Source organism: Crinia signifera, chromosome 1, assembly GCF_055691185.1.
Source record: "Crinia signifera chromosome 1, ASM5569118v1, whole genome shotgun sequence".
Taxonomy (NCBI): domain Eukaryota; kingdom Metazoa; phylum Chordata; class Amphibia; order Anura; family Myobatrachidae; genus Crinia; species Crinia signifera.
The window spans coordinates 9607761-9621517 of NC_139217.1; positions in this window are offsets into that span (position 1 = coordinate 9607761).

A 13757-nucleotide genomic window follows, 5' to 3' on the forward strand; every position below is an offset into this window, starting at 1 on the left:
GGGCTTAGATGGTGGGGTTCTGTCCAATGGGGCCGTTACATTTCAGACTCCACCCGTACAGTTGACCATTGGTCTTTTTCACCAGGAGGAGATCACATTCCTTTTAACCTCATGTCCTTCGGTACCCATCGTATTGGGTTTCCCCTGGTTGAAAAAACACAATCCCATCATTGATTGGCGCCGTGGGGAGATTACCCAGTGGAACCCAAATTCTCAACAGAAGTGCCTTCATATTTCGCTCCCTGTGAAGTCCACCTCTTTAGCGGGGATTCCCATTCCCTACCGGGATTACTCAGACGTGTTTTCAAAGGGTAAGGCCGACAGTTTACCTCCACATCGGCCATACGACTGTGCCATCCAATTAGTCCCCAACGCGCCATTGCCCAAAAGTAGACATTATGCATTGTCTCTCCCGGAGACAAAAGCCATGGATGAGTACATCCAAGAAAGTTTGTCCAAAGGGTTTATTTGGCCCTCTAAATCTCCGCTCAGCGCCGGCTTCTTCTTTGTGGAAAAGAAGGATGGTTCTTTGAGACCGTGCATAGACTTCCGTGCCCTTAATAAAATTACGGTGAAAAACACCTATCCCCTTCCTTTAATTACGGTTCTGTTTGATCAGCTACGATCCGCTACCATTTTTTCTAAAATTGACCTTAGGGGGGCTTATAACCTCATAAGAATCCTGGAAGGGGACGAGTGGAAAACGGCGTTCAGTACTCAGACGGGGCACTATGAGTATCTGATAAGGCCGTTCGGGCTATCCAATGCCCCAGCCGTTTTTCAGGATTTTATTAACGATGTCCTTCGGGAATTCTTGGGCAAGTTCGTGGTTGTCTATTTAGACGATATTTTAATTTTTTCCCAAGACTTGGACTCGCATAGGACTCAAGTTCGTCAGGTTCTTCAGAAATTACGCGAGAATCAGTTATTCGCTAAATTAGAGAAATGCGAATTTGAGGTGACCCAGGTGTCTTTCTTGGGATATATAATTTCTTCGCAAGGCTTCCAAATGGACCCCAAGAAATTACAAGCCATTTTAGATTGGGTGCGACCCACCAATTTAAAAGCAGTCCAGCGATTTCTTGGGTTCGCCAATTATTATAGGCGATTCATTCATGCCTTTTCTTCCATCGTGGCACCCTTGGTGGCGTTGACCAAGAAAGGTGCGGATCCATCAGCATGGACTCCCCAGGTAGAACAGGCTTTTAAGACCTTGAAGCAAGCCTTCATCTCGGCTCCAATTCTTAGACATCCCAACCCTGAGCTGCCATTTGTGGTGGAAGTCGACGCCTCCGAAGTTGGGGCCGGAGCGGTTCTCTCCCAGAGAGATCCGGAGTCTTCACAATTCCACCCCTGTGCCTACATGTCCAGAAAATTTTCTCAAGCAGAGTCCAATTATGATGTGGGCAACAGGGAGTTGCTCGCTATTAAGTGGGCCTTTGATGAATGGCGACAGTGGCTGGAAGGAGCTGTTCATCAGATTCTTGTCTTAACTGATCATACGAATCTACAATACATTGAATCAGCCAAAAGACTGAACGCTCGCCAAGCCCGGTGGGCTCTCTTCTTTATGAGATTTAATTTCATTATTTCTTATATCCCTGGATCGAAAAACATCAGGGCAGATGCCCTTTCCAGGTGTTTCGTTCCTCAACAAGAGGGTGGGATCAAGTCAGGGTCCATCATTCCTTCGTCCTGTATCCATGCCGGAGTTAGCCAGACCTTGGAGGGTCTTCTCCGGCAAGCTCAAGGGCAAGCTCCAGCCCAAACTCCGGAGAATAAACTGTTTGTTCCTCCTTCATTGAGACGCAGAGTGTTGGCAGAATGCCATGATACTAAGATTTCTGGTCACCCAGGAGTATATAAAACTCTTGCTTTATTATCCCGAGTGGTCTGGTGGCCAGGGATGGCCAGGGACAGCAAGAACTTTGTGTTGTCTTGTCCAGAGTGTGCCCGACATAAAGTTCCACGTTCTCGACCATTGGGAGAGTTGTTGCCTTTGTCCGTTCCTGGCAGGCCTTGGTCTCATCTGGCCATGGATTTTATTGTGGGGCTTCCAGTCTCATCACACTGTCAAGTCATTTGGGTCGTCGTCGATAGATTTTCTAAGATGGCGCATTTCGTGGCTTTAAGGCAGTTACCCTCGGCTAAAGAACTGGCCACGCTATTCCTTCAGCACATTTTTCCTTTGCACGGATTTCCCAGTGATATTGTGTCCGACCGGGGTCCACAGTTTGTGGCTCAGTTTTGGAGAATGTTTTGTGCTGCCTTAAAGGTTAAGATCAGCCTCACTTCCGCATTCCATCCACATGCCAATGGACAAACAGAGCGTCTTAATCAGTCTCTTAAGCAGTATCTGAGGGTCTTTGTTTCCAAACTTCAAAATGACTGGGTTAGTTTCCTGCCGTTAGCCGAATTTGCGTATAATAACGCACATCATTCGGCCTCTAAGACGTCGCCCTTTTTTGCAGTCTACGGATTCCATCCACGGGCTAATTCTCTGGGACCGAATGCCCCTGGCTCTTCTTCGACAGCTGCCTCTCGCCTCAAAGTCATATGGAGGAAAGTCCACTTGGCCCTTAAAGAAGCCTCTTTCAGAGAGAAGGTATTCTCTGACAAGTCCAGACGGCCTTGCTCTTTCAAAGTTGGTGACTGGGTGTGGCTATCCACCCGTAATATAAAGCTTCACCAACCATCAGCAAGGTTAGGGCCTCGATTCATTGGGCCTTTTCGGATTGTCAGGAGGGTTAATCCGGTAGCATTCCGTCTTGCTTTACCTAAGTCCCTCAGGATTTCGAGTACCTTTCATGCTTCGCTTCTTAAGCCAGTGGTGTTTTCACAGAGATTTCCTCGCAGACTGAGGAATGGCTCCGCCCCAGTGATGGTGCAGGGGCAACAGGAGTTCCGCGTGGAAAAGATCCTCGATTCTAGACTTTTGAGAGGTTCCTTGCAGTTTCTGGTACACTGGAGGGGATTTGGTCCCGAAGAGAGGTCCTGGGTTTCCGATGGAGAGTTGCATTCGCTCAACCTTAGGAGGGCCTTTTTTCGTCAATTCCCAGATAAACCTGGTGGGAAAGGGTTGTTAACCCTTCCTCAAGGGGGGGTACTGTTGCACGCCGTCCGGGTGTCCCTGCACCCGGACGGACGGCGAGTACTGTGTCATCTGATGCTGCGGATGCAGCGTCATCTGACACGGCGGGGGACGTTGCCGGGCAGCGTCCCAAGCCTCACTCTGAGGGTAAGCGTCGGGGCGTTGCTAGGCAACGTCCCCAAGCTTCCGCCCGGCGGCCTGCAACGCGCGCGCCTGACATCAGTCAGGCGGCGCGAAATTTGAATAAATAGCCGGCGTCTGCTGGGCACAGACGCCGGTTATAGCTTTTGCTTACCTAAGCAGTGTGCTGTGCTCCCCGGTCCCCTGGGTCCTTGGTCCCAGCATCCTTTGTGGTTAGTCCTTGCTGCAGTCCTCCGGGTCTCCCAGCCTGTCAGCTGCTGTCTGCCTTTGGATTCCTGTGTTCCTGCATTTCCCTGGACTCCTCTGCTGTATTCCATCCTCAGCCTGTGAGCCTGCCGTGGACCCACAGCTTCCATCTTCCGTGGGTCACGTAAGTGCTCCAGTGGAGCTCAGGTCTTTACCTTTTTGGTTCCCCGGCCCTCCGTGGCCTAACCCCTCCGTGGGTTTTTCCTTGGTTATCCTCTTTTGTCACGTTTCCCCTGTCTTTTGGTAGTTGTTCCCTCGCCCCCGTCTGTCACTAGTGTTCTGGTTAGGCAGGAGTGTCACCGTTCATCCTGATCCCTGCTTTGGGAGTCACGGTCCCTTTGGAGTGTTTTTTGGGGACTCCCTTCTACCCGCTGGTGTCTGCGACTTGGTCGCACTCCCCGTCTTGGCCTGGTGCCGGCAGTTAGGGGCCAGTTCCCAGTTAGGTCCAGTAGTCAGCTTATCCTCTTGAGTATTCCCCGTGGCGATCGCTTACCCCTTTTCACCCCATAAGACCTGGCTGCATCGGGGTCGGAGCGGGCTTAACTCGCTCCTTCGAACGCGGCGGCCACAGGTGAAGCCTAGCTCCGCAGGGGTTTGCCATCTGCCTCGGGGACTCAATAGAGAGAGTGTAGGATCCGCTGTGGCCGTCCTAACCGGCGGTCCCGGCTGTGGGCTCACGCCCTGTTATCACTCCGTCTGGATCCCGCATTGTCCCTGGTGCCCAGGCCAAGGCATCGTAACACAGATCTAGACTGGATTGCCCTGCTGCTGTGACTGTTCCAGTTCCTGTATTGCCCCGGGTTGAGGAGATCCATGTGTTTTATTATCCCTCCCTATTGTAAGTGTACTCCATATTAAAATTGTTATCTGTTGACAGTCTGCACTATCTGTCTCTCTTTTTAATTTTGGGTACCGTATATGGAGGAGGAATACTATTGGAATTATCCATCTACCATCTATGGAAACACAGCAATAGTGGTATAAAATTGTGACATTTATTTAAACACTTGATTGGTGTTTTATCCTGTGTGAACCTCCTAAGCGCTGGAGAACAGTCTCTTCTCTATTGTATGCATTCTGTTTTCAGGTGTTATTGGATGGCACCTTGAGATCTGTATATCTAGCTGCTATATGGTGTTTTTATATAAGCGCACTTGAGCACTAAGTCACTTTATTGTCTATACTGTCTATGTAACGTGCGTGGGTGGATGTGAGGTAGGTGGTGGGCTGAGCCCTCAGCCAGGACCGCTGCTTAGAACGGCCACGGCAAAGCCCTACGCTGACTCTGTTGGCCGTCCCGGACCAGTGACCGCGGGCTGCAAGGTGCTAGGCTTCGCCTGTAGCCGCCGCGTTCGAAAGAGTCAGTTAAGCCGACTCTAACCCCGATGCAGCCAGGTGTTATGTAGGGACAAACCCACGGCGACCGTCAGGGACTCGGACCAAGAGGAGGAACTGGCTAATAGGGCCGCAGCAGCGCGCTTGTCAGCGCTGCTGACAGTCTACCTCATTCAAGTTTTTGTGTTAAGTGCTGCTAATATGTTCTCATTCCGCGACATTCGCAACCAGTTGGTAAAAAAACACCTTTGTCTCACACGATGAGAACATTAACATTAGTGATGAGAATTTCGGATCTGTGTTTTTCAAACTGGAATCAGTAATGATGAAAGAAAATAAAATATGGTGGGAAATGGTCACATTGGAGCATTACCTACTGTATCTTCCAAAGTTGTCCCTAAAGGGCTTAAGATCAATAAGCCACCATCATTTAATTCAACAGATGTTTCCTTTAAAACCCAATGGGACACCATACGAAATGAGTGTTCATTTGCATTAATGAATCTAATTATTAAAGAAAGGAGTAGTACCCTTAAAACTTTGAATGAAGAAATTGCCAATCTTCAGGAGATGGTAAAACCATTTAAGGGCATAGAAGACTTCGCCATGTATGAAGAATCCCTATTGGGTAAGATAGGAAAAAGTACTAGGGAATTGAGGGAAAGGAAAGGAAAAAAATTCCTAAGAGATATCAACCATAATAAAGATATGGAACCAGTTCCACCCCAAGTGAACCCAATAACCAACAAATTTCCCAGAAAGTACACAACACCTTATAAGAAAGCCCCACAGTGGAGGAAAAAAACTTTTAACATGAGAGAGGACCGAATGCAATTACCAGTGTATGAGAGTAATAAAAGACCATATAACCCGCATTTTAAAAAACAACACCATAAATGGCATAAGAAAAATACTCCCATTAGAGACCCAGAAGGATGGGAAACACCCAGACGCCCATATCGCCAGAGGTTTGATAAGGAAGATGATTTTGATTTAGACTTAACAAATAGATTCACTCCTTTGAACTACAAAGGTAATTCCAGAAACCACCACTTTGCTCCTTTTTTAGACCAGGACCGCCAGAAACAATGGAGGCACTAAAAATAGATAGAAAGAAGAAAAAAACTTCTAAGAGGGGAAAAAGGGCAGGTATAAAAAAGAATAAAAAGAAAAAAAGAAAAAATACCAACACTACAACCCATAACTCTATCCCCTCTAAAGAAACTGAAAGAAAAATATTCAATCTATCAGGTCGTGACCTAACAGTCAGAGATAAAAATCCTACAAAAGGGATTCAAATTTGCACCTTCCTCTAAACCTAATAGTTTTGATTTGTTTTTAGATGTGCATAAATCTATCCGTAAATTAACAATTAAACGGTTCTTTGAATCAAAAGAGGATAACGATAATAACCCCTCTACAAGTGATTGCACACCTTTTAAACCACCATCAAGTTTTTATCCCACACACTGCAGAGGGAGTTTTTAGACTGTTTTAATAAAGTAGTGTGTGATGAAATTAATAAAGTTTTAGAAAAAAATGATACACGGTATGGGAAAAAGTGCAATTTAAATAAAAAAGATTTTTCTACATTGAAAGCACTTAAAGATGACAAATCACTTATAATTAAACCGGCGGATAAAGGAGGTGGGGTAGTGGTGATGAAGAAAGAGATGTACTTAGAAGAAATTGAAAGACAACTGTCATCAGGTGGGACATACTGTATAAAAAATCTTAAAAGTGATCCCACAACCAAAATAAGTAAAGCCCTATTGGAACTTACGACTCAAGCCCTCAATAACAAAGTCATCTCAAAAAAGGAGTTTGAATTTTTGAACATTAAGGAACCCAATGTACCTACACTTTATATCTTACCTAAAGTCCATAAAGATGAGAACAAACCACCAGGGAGGCCTATAATCTCAGGGTGCAACAGCCTCACCAGTAATTTATCGGCTTTTGTAGATTATTACCTACAACCCCTTGTGTCAAATACTCGAGCATATTTAAAAGACACAGGACATTTACTCCGAAATTTAAATAATTATACCTGGCAAGAAGGCGACATACTATGTAGTGCTGATGTCAGCACTCTATACACCATAATAGAGAGGAGTAAAGGTACACAGGCTGTCTCATATTTTTTAGAATCATCACCACTATCCTGTAACCTAAAGAATTTTATCCTTGAAAGTATCAATTTTATCCTTCTTAATAACTATTTTTATCACGAAGGAAGCTTCTTTCTGCAGTGTGTGGGCACCGCCATGGGCACCAGATTCGCCCCCAGCTACGCCAACCTATTCATGTCCCATTGGGAACATCTGCATGTTTGGTGTGGCGGACAGCTGGTGGCGGGTCTGGTGCTCTGGTATCGATTTATCGATGATATATTTTTTATCTGGAGGGATGGTCAAGGCAGTTTTTTAACTTTTTGTGAGAACCTAAATATTAAGGACTTTTCTATTCATTTAAGTTTTAACACTAGTCTGTCAGAAATTTCATTTTTAGACCTAACTATATACAGATGGGGCAGGTCCCATCTTGGCTACCTATGGCGAGAGTTTCGCCAGCTCGCCATGGCGCCCGCCATCGCAATACATTTTAAATGCTTGGCGATTCGCCGTGGCGTCTCCGGATGAGTGCAATACCAGTGATCATCCACCAGATGTCACTTTTGAAAACCTCTTTGCGCATGCGTAAAATTTATGCTGCAGCGCGTGCATGAAGCGCAGGAACTAAAGTAAATAATTTATTGTCCCTGGCAAGCCTAGTCAGCGCCTCTCTCACACCACCGGCACGAGCATGATCCCATCTCTTTGAAGGAGAGGATCATGCTGATGCGGGCGGAGAGGCGCTGCCTTTGTTTAACACGAAGGAGCGTCTCTGACGGACGCTCTTGCGACCCAGTTGCACAGACGTTCCAGTAATGAGATGCTTTTGCGTCTGAGTTGTTATTATGGCAGGGTACTACAGTAAAGTACTTTACTACTATTGTGCTGTGTCCAGCAAGTTGTACTGTTCTATAGATAGTGTACACACTAATAAATAAAATTACATTGCATTGCGTACACAATCATTACATTAAATTATACTGTACTGTATTGTACGTCTCATTGGTTTTTTTTGACAGGTGCTGGCCTTTGGTTAGTACAGTATTGTAGTTTTAACACACATAAAAAATTCCGGTTACCAATAAGGCTCTCTTGGCGTCTAAATTTGCATGGGCGCTTGAGCGTCTGTACTTGTACTATACTGGAGCGGCACGGACGCTAATGCGTCTCAGTATACAGTATGTTCTAACGGTGGCCACATTTTGGTGTTATGACATTCACAGTAAGTTACTGATTCGTATAGGGATCATTTTACTTTTGCACACAGTACGGTTACAGTCATGTACAGTATACAGTGGAACTGTAGATTTAGTAAGCTCGTTGAAGTGATACAATGTCTGTAGTTTCACAGGTTTTACGCTCGCCACAAAATATGTCAAAAAAAGTACTGTAACTTAACACCATGCCAACATGGTTAGTTCATAACCCCACTATCCATGTTGGCATGGAGTGGATTTTAAATAGCGTGGCGAGCGTAGCGAGCCACCGAGCCCCGCAAGGGTACTCAGACGCATGGCGCCATAGTGGCGCCGTGAAACTACAGAAGTACTGTACTGTACAGTTTTTCAGTGGTCATTCAGCTGCTACTGTATACATTGCTGTGCTGTACAGTACCTGTCATGTTTTTAAGACAAGCATGTACAGTACAGTAAATTCACAGTTACTGTAGGAACTGATTGCCATGTCGCACGTGATCAGGGCGCCATTTTTATGTGATAAACTACTCAATGGCAGGCGCGCAGAATGCGACGCTTGTTCCGCACAGGACGCACGTGATCAGGGCGCCATTTTTATTATCAAGATAATAAAAGATGGCTGCACCACGCAGAGCGAGGAGAGCGAGGCCCTTCAGGCGCGGAGAGCTCCTCATCCTGGTTGCTTGGCGGGACAGGCCCCTGGTGACCAACAGAGAGGTGGTGGAGGCATACCAGGAGGCTAGCCAAGCCATCAGGGTGCGCTTCAGGAGGGAGAGAACAGTGAGGGCCCTCCAGCGCAGATGGAGCGACCTGGTCCGTCGGGACCCCCAACTGCTGGACTCCCTAAGGGAATGTAAGTATTATACAGTACGCCAATATGGCGCCGTGCGTCTGAGTCCCACTTGCGGGGGTTAGGTGAAATGAGGGAGATTGCTAGACTAATGAGGGAGATTGCTGCTACAGTATTTCAGGGAGTTTCCTGCAGATTGCAGGAGGGTAGGCAACTATGCTGTACAGTACATGCTTGTTGCCATGGGTGATTTCCTACAGCATTTGTTTTCAATGTGGTCCAGAAGCTGGCTGTACCTGCATATGGAATGCTACAGTACAGTACAGTATGTTACAGTGATTTCCATGAGTACACTATTTCATACTGTATGCAGATACAGCCTCAGTCACATACAGATTATAGGCATGCTGCATATCATTTTATGCCTAGCTGCTGGTGCCCCTAGGCATTCCAAACGCCCTAGAAATTTGCCTAATTTACCTATGCCTAGGGCCGGCATTTGTTTTCAATGTGGTCGTTACATGCCTTTTGCCACATGCTACAGTAGTTTCCTACAGTATTTGTTTTCAATGTGTTCATTACATGCCTGTTGCCATGGGGTGATTACCTGCTACAGTAGTTGTCACCTACCTGCTACAGTAGTTGTCACCAGAGATTTCCTACAGCATTTTGTTTTCATGGTGGTCATTACATGCCTGTTGCCATGGGGTGATTACATGATTCTGTAGTTGGCACAGGATTTCCAACAGTATTTGTTTGCAATGTTGTCATGCTACAGTAGTTGTTTGGCACGAGGGATTGCCTACAGTATTTGTTTTCAATGTGGTCTTTACTGTACATGCCTGTTGCCATGGGCTGATTACATGCTACAGTAGTTGGTTGGCACGAGGGATTGCATACGATATTTGTTTTCAATGTGGTCATTACAGTACAGTACATGCCTGTTGCCATGGGTCATTACATGTCCTTACATTCTCATTGCCATGTTGTACAATATTTGCGTGCATTTTTTCATGGGTACTGTATACTGTAACTGTATACTGTATACTGTATTTTTACAGGTATCAGCAGGATGACGCCGCTGGAGAGGCACCAACACCATTGTAAGTACAGTACTGTACTGTACATTGCAGTGCATACTGTATACAGTACTGTATCCTGCTGTATACACAAAGATGGATTTTGACTTTAAAACATGTGGCATACTGCTCCTGGACTTCCTTGCCAGTGCCAGTTGCAGAGGCGGAACTGCACCATTGTCCAAAGTTCAAATAGGGGAGCCACACAATGAGTCCTGGACTGTGGTGTTTGGGGTGGCAGTTGGTGGGTCTACCCTATCTGATCTTTGGACTCTGCTGCAGTCCTGCAACTGCCACTGGCATGGAAGTCAAGCAACAGAGCATTTTTTCCCTCCTGAAATAGGTCATGTTGGGAGGTACAGTAATGTACAGTATGCATGTGGTGTCATACTGTAACACATACAATACAGGTGTGTTACAAAATTTCCTATTTTTGGTTTGCTTTTCCACAGTCCCACCAAGTCAACGGAGCCCGCGGCGGCGTTCGCGCGCACCCACTTCCGAGGAGGAGAGCAGCACCACCCCGGAGGAGGAGGCAGGACACAGCACAGATGGTAAGTACTGTATTGGACTGTATAACACCAGTGTTCCCATGTTCCCGCCATGTGTGCCGAATAATATCATACTTGTGGGCCCAACATGTGTACTGCGTAACACCTGTGGGACCACCATGTGAACCCTATAACACTTGTGGGACCCACATGTGTGCCATGCGGTATAACACCTGGTGTACCTTATACCATCTGGGGTCCAAAGAAGTTACTGTAGTCCATCAAGTTCAACCAACTGAACTGTACGGGACAGTATCTACAGTAACTTGTAACTCATTAGTTACAAGTTACTGTAGATACTGTCCACTACAGTTCAGTTGGTTGACTTAAGTAAAACATACAGTACAGTATCTACAGTACTGTATGGTCCAGTACAGTACATTACTGTACTGAATGTTTACTGTATTTTGTCTTTTTTTCTGTTGCAGTGTCTGAAACTGTCCCCACCGCCCTGGACGCCCGGGAGGGGCCGCCGCAGCAGCAGCAGCAGCAGACGGGAACCAGCGCGGATTGTAAGTATTGGACTGTATAACATCAGGGCTCCCGCCACGTGTTCCGGAAAGTACTGTACTGTACGTGTAGGTCCACCCTGTAACATACAGTAGTACTCTACCTGTACTGTTGTGCAGTAATTCAGGCTGAAAAAAAGAAGTTACTGTAGTCCATCAAGTTCAACCAACTGAACTTTACGGGACGGTATCTACAGTAACTTGTAACTCATTAGTTACAAGTTACTGTAGATACTGTCCACTACAGTTCAGTTGGTTGACTTAAGTAAAACATACAGTACAGTATCTACAGTACTGTATGGTCCAGTACAGTACATTACTGTACTGAATGTTTACTGTATTTTGTCTTTTTTTCTGTTGCAGTGTCTGAAACTGTCCCCACCGCCCTGGACGCCCAGGAGGGGCCGCCGCAGCAGCAGCAGCAGACGGGAACCAGCGCGGATTGTAAGTATTGGACTGTATAACATCAGGGCTCCCGCCACGTGTTCCGGAAAGTACTGTACTGTACGTGTAGGTCCACCCTGTAACATACAGTAGTACTCTACCTGTACTGTTGTGCAGTAATTCAGGCTGAAAAAAAGAAGTTACTGTAGTCCATCAAGTTCAACCAACTGAACTTTACGGGACGGTATCTACAGTAACTTGTAACTCATTAGTTACAAGTTACTGTAGATACTGTCCACTACAGTTCAGTTGGTTGACTTAAGTAAAACATACAGTACAGTATCTACAGTACTGTATGGTCCAGTACAGTACATTACTGTACTGAATGTTTACTGTATTTTGTCTTTTTTTCTGTTGCAGTGTCTGAAACTGTCCCCACCGCCCTGGACGCCCGGGAGGGGCCGCCGCAGCAGCAGCAGCAGACGGGAACCAGCGCGGATTGTAAGTATTGGACTGTATAACATCAGGGCTCCCGCCACGTGTTCCGGAAAGTACTGTACTGTACGTGTAGGTCCACCCTGTAACATACAGTAGTACTCTACCTGTACTGTTGTGCAGTAATTCAGGCTGAAAAAAAGAAGTTACTGTAGTCCATCAAGTTCAACCAACTGAACTGTACGGGACGGTATCTACAGTAACTTGTAACTCATTAGTTACAAGTTACTGTAGATACTGTCCACTACAGTTCAGTTGGTTGACTTAAGTAAAACATACAGTACAGTATCTACAGTACTGTATGGTCCAGTACAGTACATTACTGTACTGAATGTTTACTGTATTTTGTCTTTTTTTCTGTTGCAGTGTCTGAAACTGTCCCCACCGCCCTGGACGCCCGGGAGGGGCCGCCGCAGCAGCAGCAGCAGACGGGAACCAGCGCGGATTGTAAGTATTGGACTGTATAACATCAGGGCTCCCGCCACGTGTTCCGGAAAGTACTGTACTGTACGTGTAGGTCCACCCTGTAACATACAGTAGTACTCTACCTGTACTGTTGTGCAGTAATTCAGGCTGAAAAAAAGAAGTTACTGTAGTCCATCAAGTTCAACCAACTGAACTGTACGGGACGGTATCTACAGTAACTTGTAACTCATTAGTTACAAGTTACTGTAGATACTGTCCACTACAGTTCAGTTGGTTGACTTAAGTAAAACATACAGTACAGTATCTACAGTACTGTATGGTCCAGTACAGTACATTACTGTACTGAATGTTTACTGTATTTTGTCTTTTTTTCTGTTGCAGTGTCTGAAACTGTCCCCACCGCCCTGGACGCCCGGGAGGGGCCGCCGCAGCAGCAGCAGCAGACGGGAACCAGCGCGGATTGTAAGTATTGGACTGTATAACATCAGGGCTCCCGCCACGTGTTCCGGAAAGTACTGTACTGTACGTGTAGGTCCACCCTGTAACATACAGTAGTACTCTACCTGTACTGTTGTGCAGTAATTCAGGCTGAAAAAAAGAAGTTACTGTAGTCCATCAAGTTCAACCAACTGAACTGTACGGGACGGTATCTACAGTAACTTGTAACTCATTAGTTACAAGTTACTGTAGATACTGTCCACTACAGTTCAGTTGGTTGACTTAAGTAAAACATACAGTACAGTATCTACAGTACTGTATGGTCCAGTACAGTACATTACTGTACTGAATGTTTACTGTATTTTGTCTTTTTTTCTGTTGCAGTGTCTGAAACTGTCCCCACCGCCCTGGACGCCCGGGAGGGGCCGCCGCAGCAGCAGCAGCAGCAGACGGGAACCAGCGCGGATTGTAAGTATTGGACTGTATAACATCAGGGCTCCCGCCACGTGTTCCGGAAAGTACTGTACTGTACGTGTAGGTCCACCCTGTAACATACAGTAGTACTCTACCTGTACTGTTGTGCAGTAATTCAGGCTGAAAAAAAGAAGTTACTGTAGTCCATCAAGTTCAACCAACTGAACTTTACGGGACGGTATCTACAGTAACTTGTAACTCATTAGTTACAAGTTACTGTAGATACTGTCCACTACAGTTCAGTTGGTTGACTTAAGTAAAACATACAGTACAGTATCTACAGTACTGTATGGTCCAGTACAGTACATTACTGTACTGAATGTTTACTGTATTTTGTCTTTTTTTCTGTTGCAGTGTCTGAAACTGTCCCCACCGCCCTGGACGCCCGGGAGGGGCCGCCGCAGCAGCAGCAGCAGCAGACGGGAACCAGCGCGGATTGTAAGTATTGGACTGTATAACATCAGGGCTCCCGCCACGTGTTCCGGAAA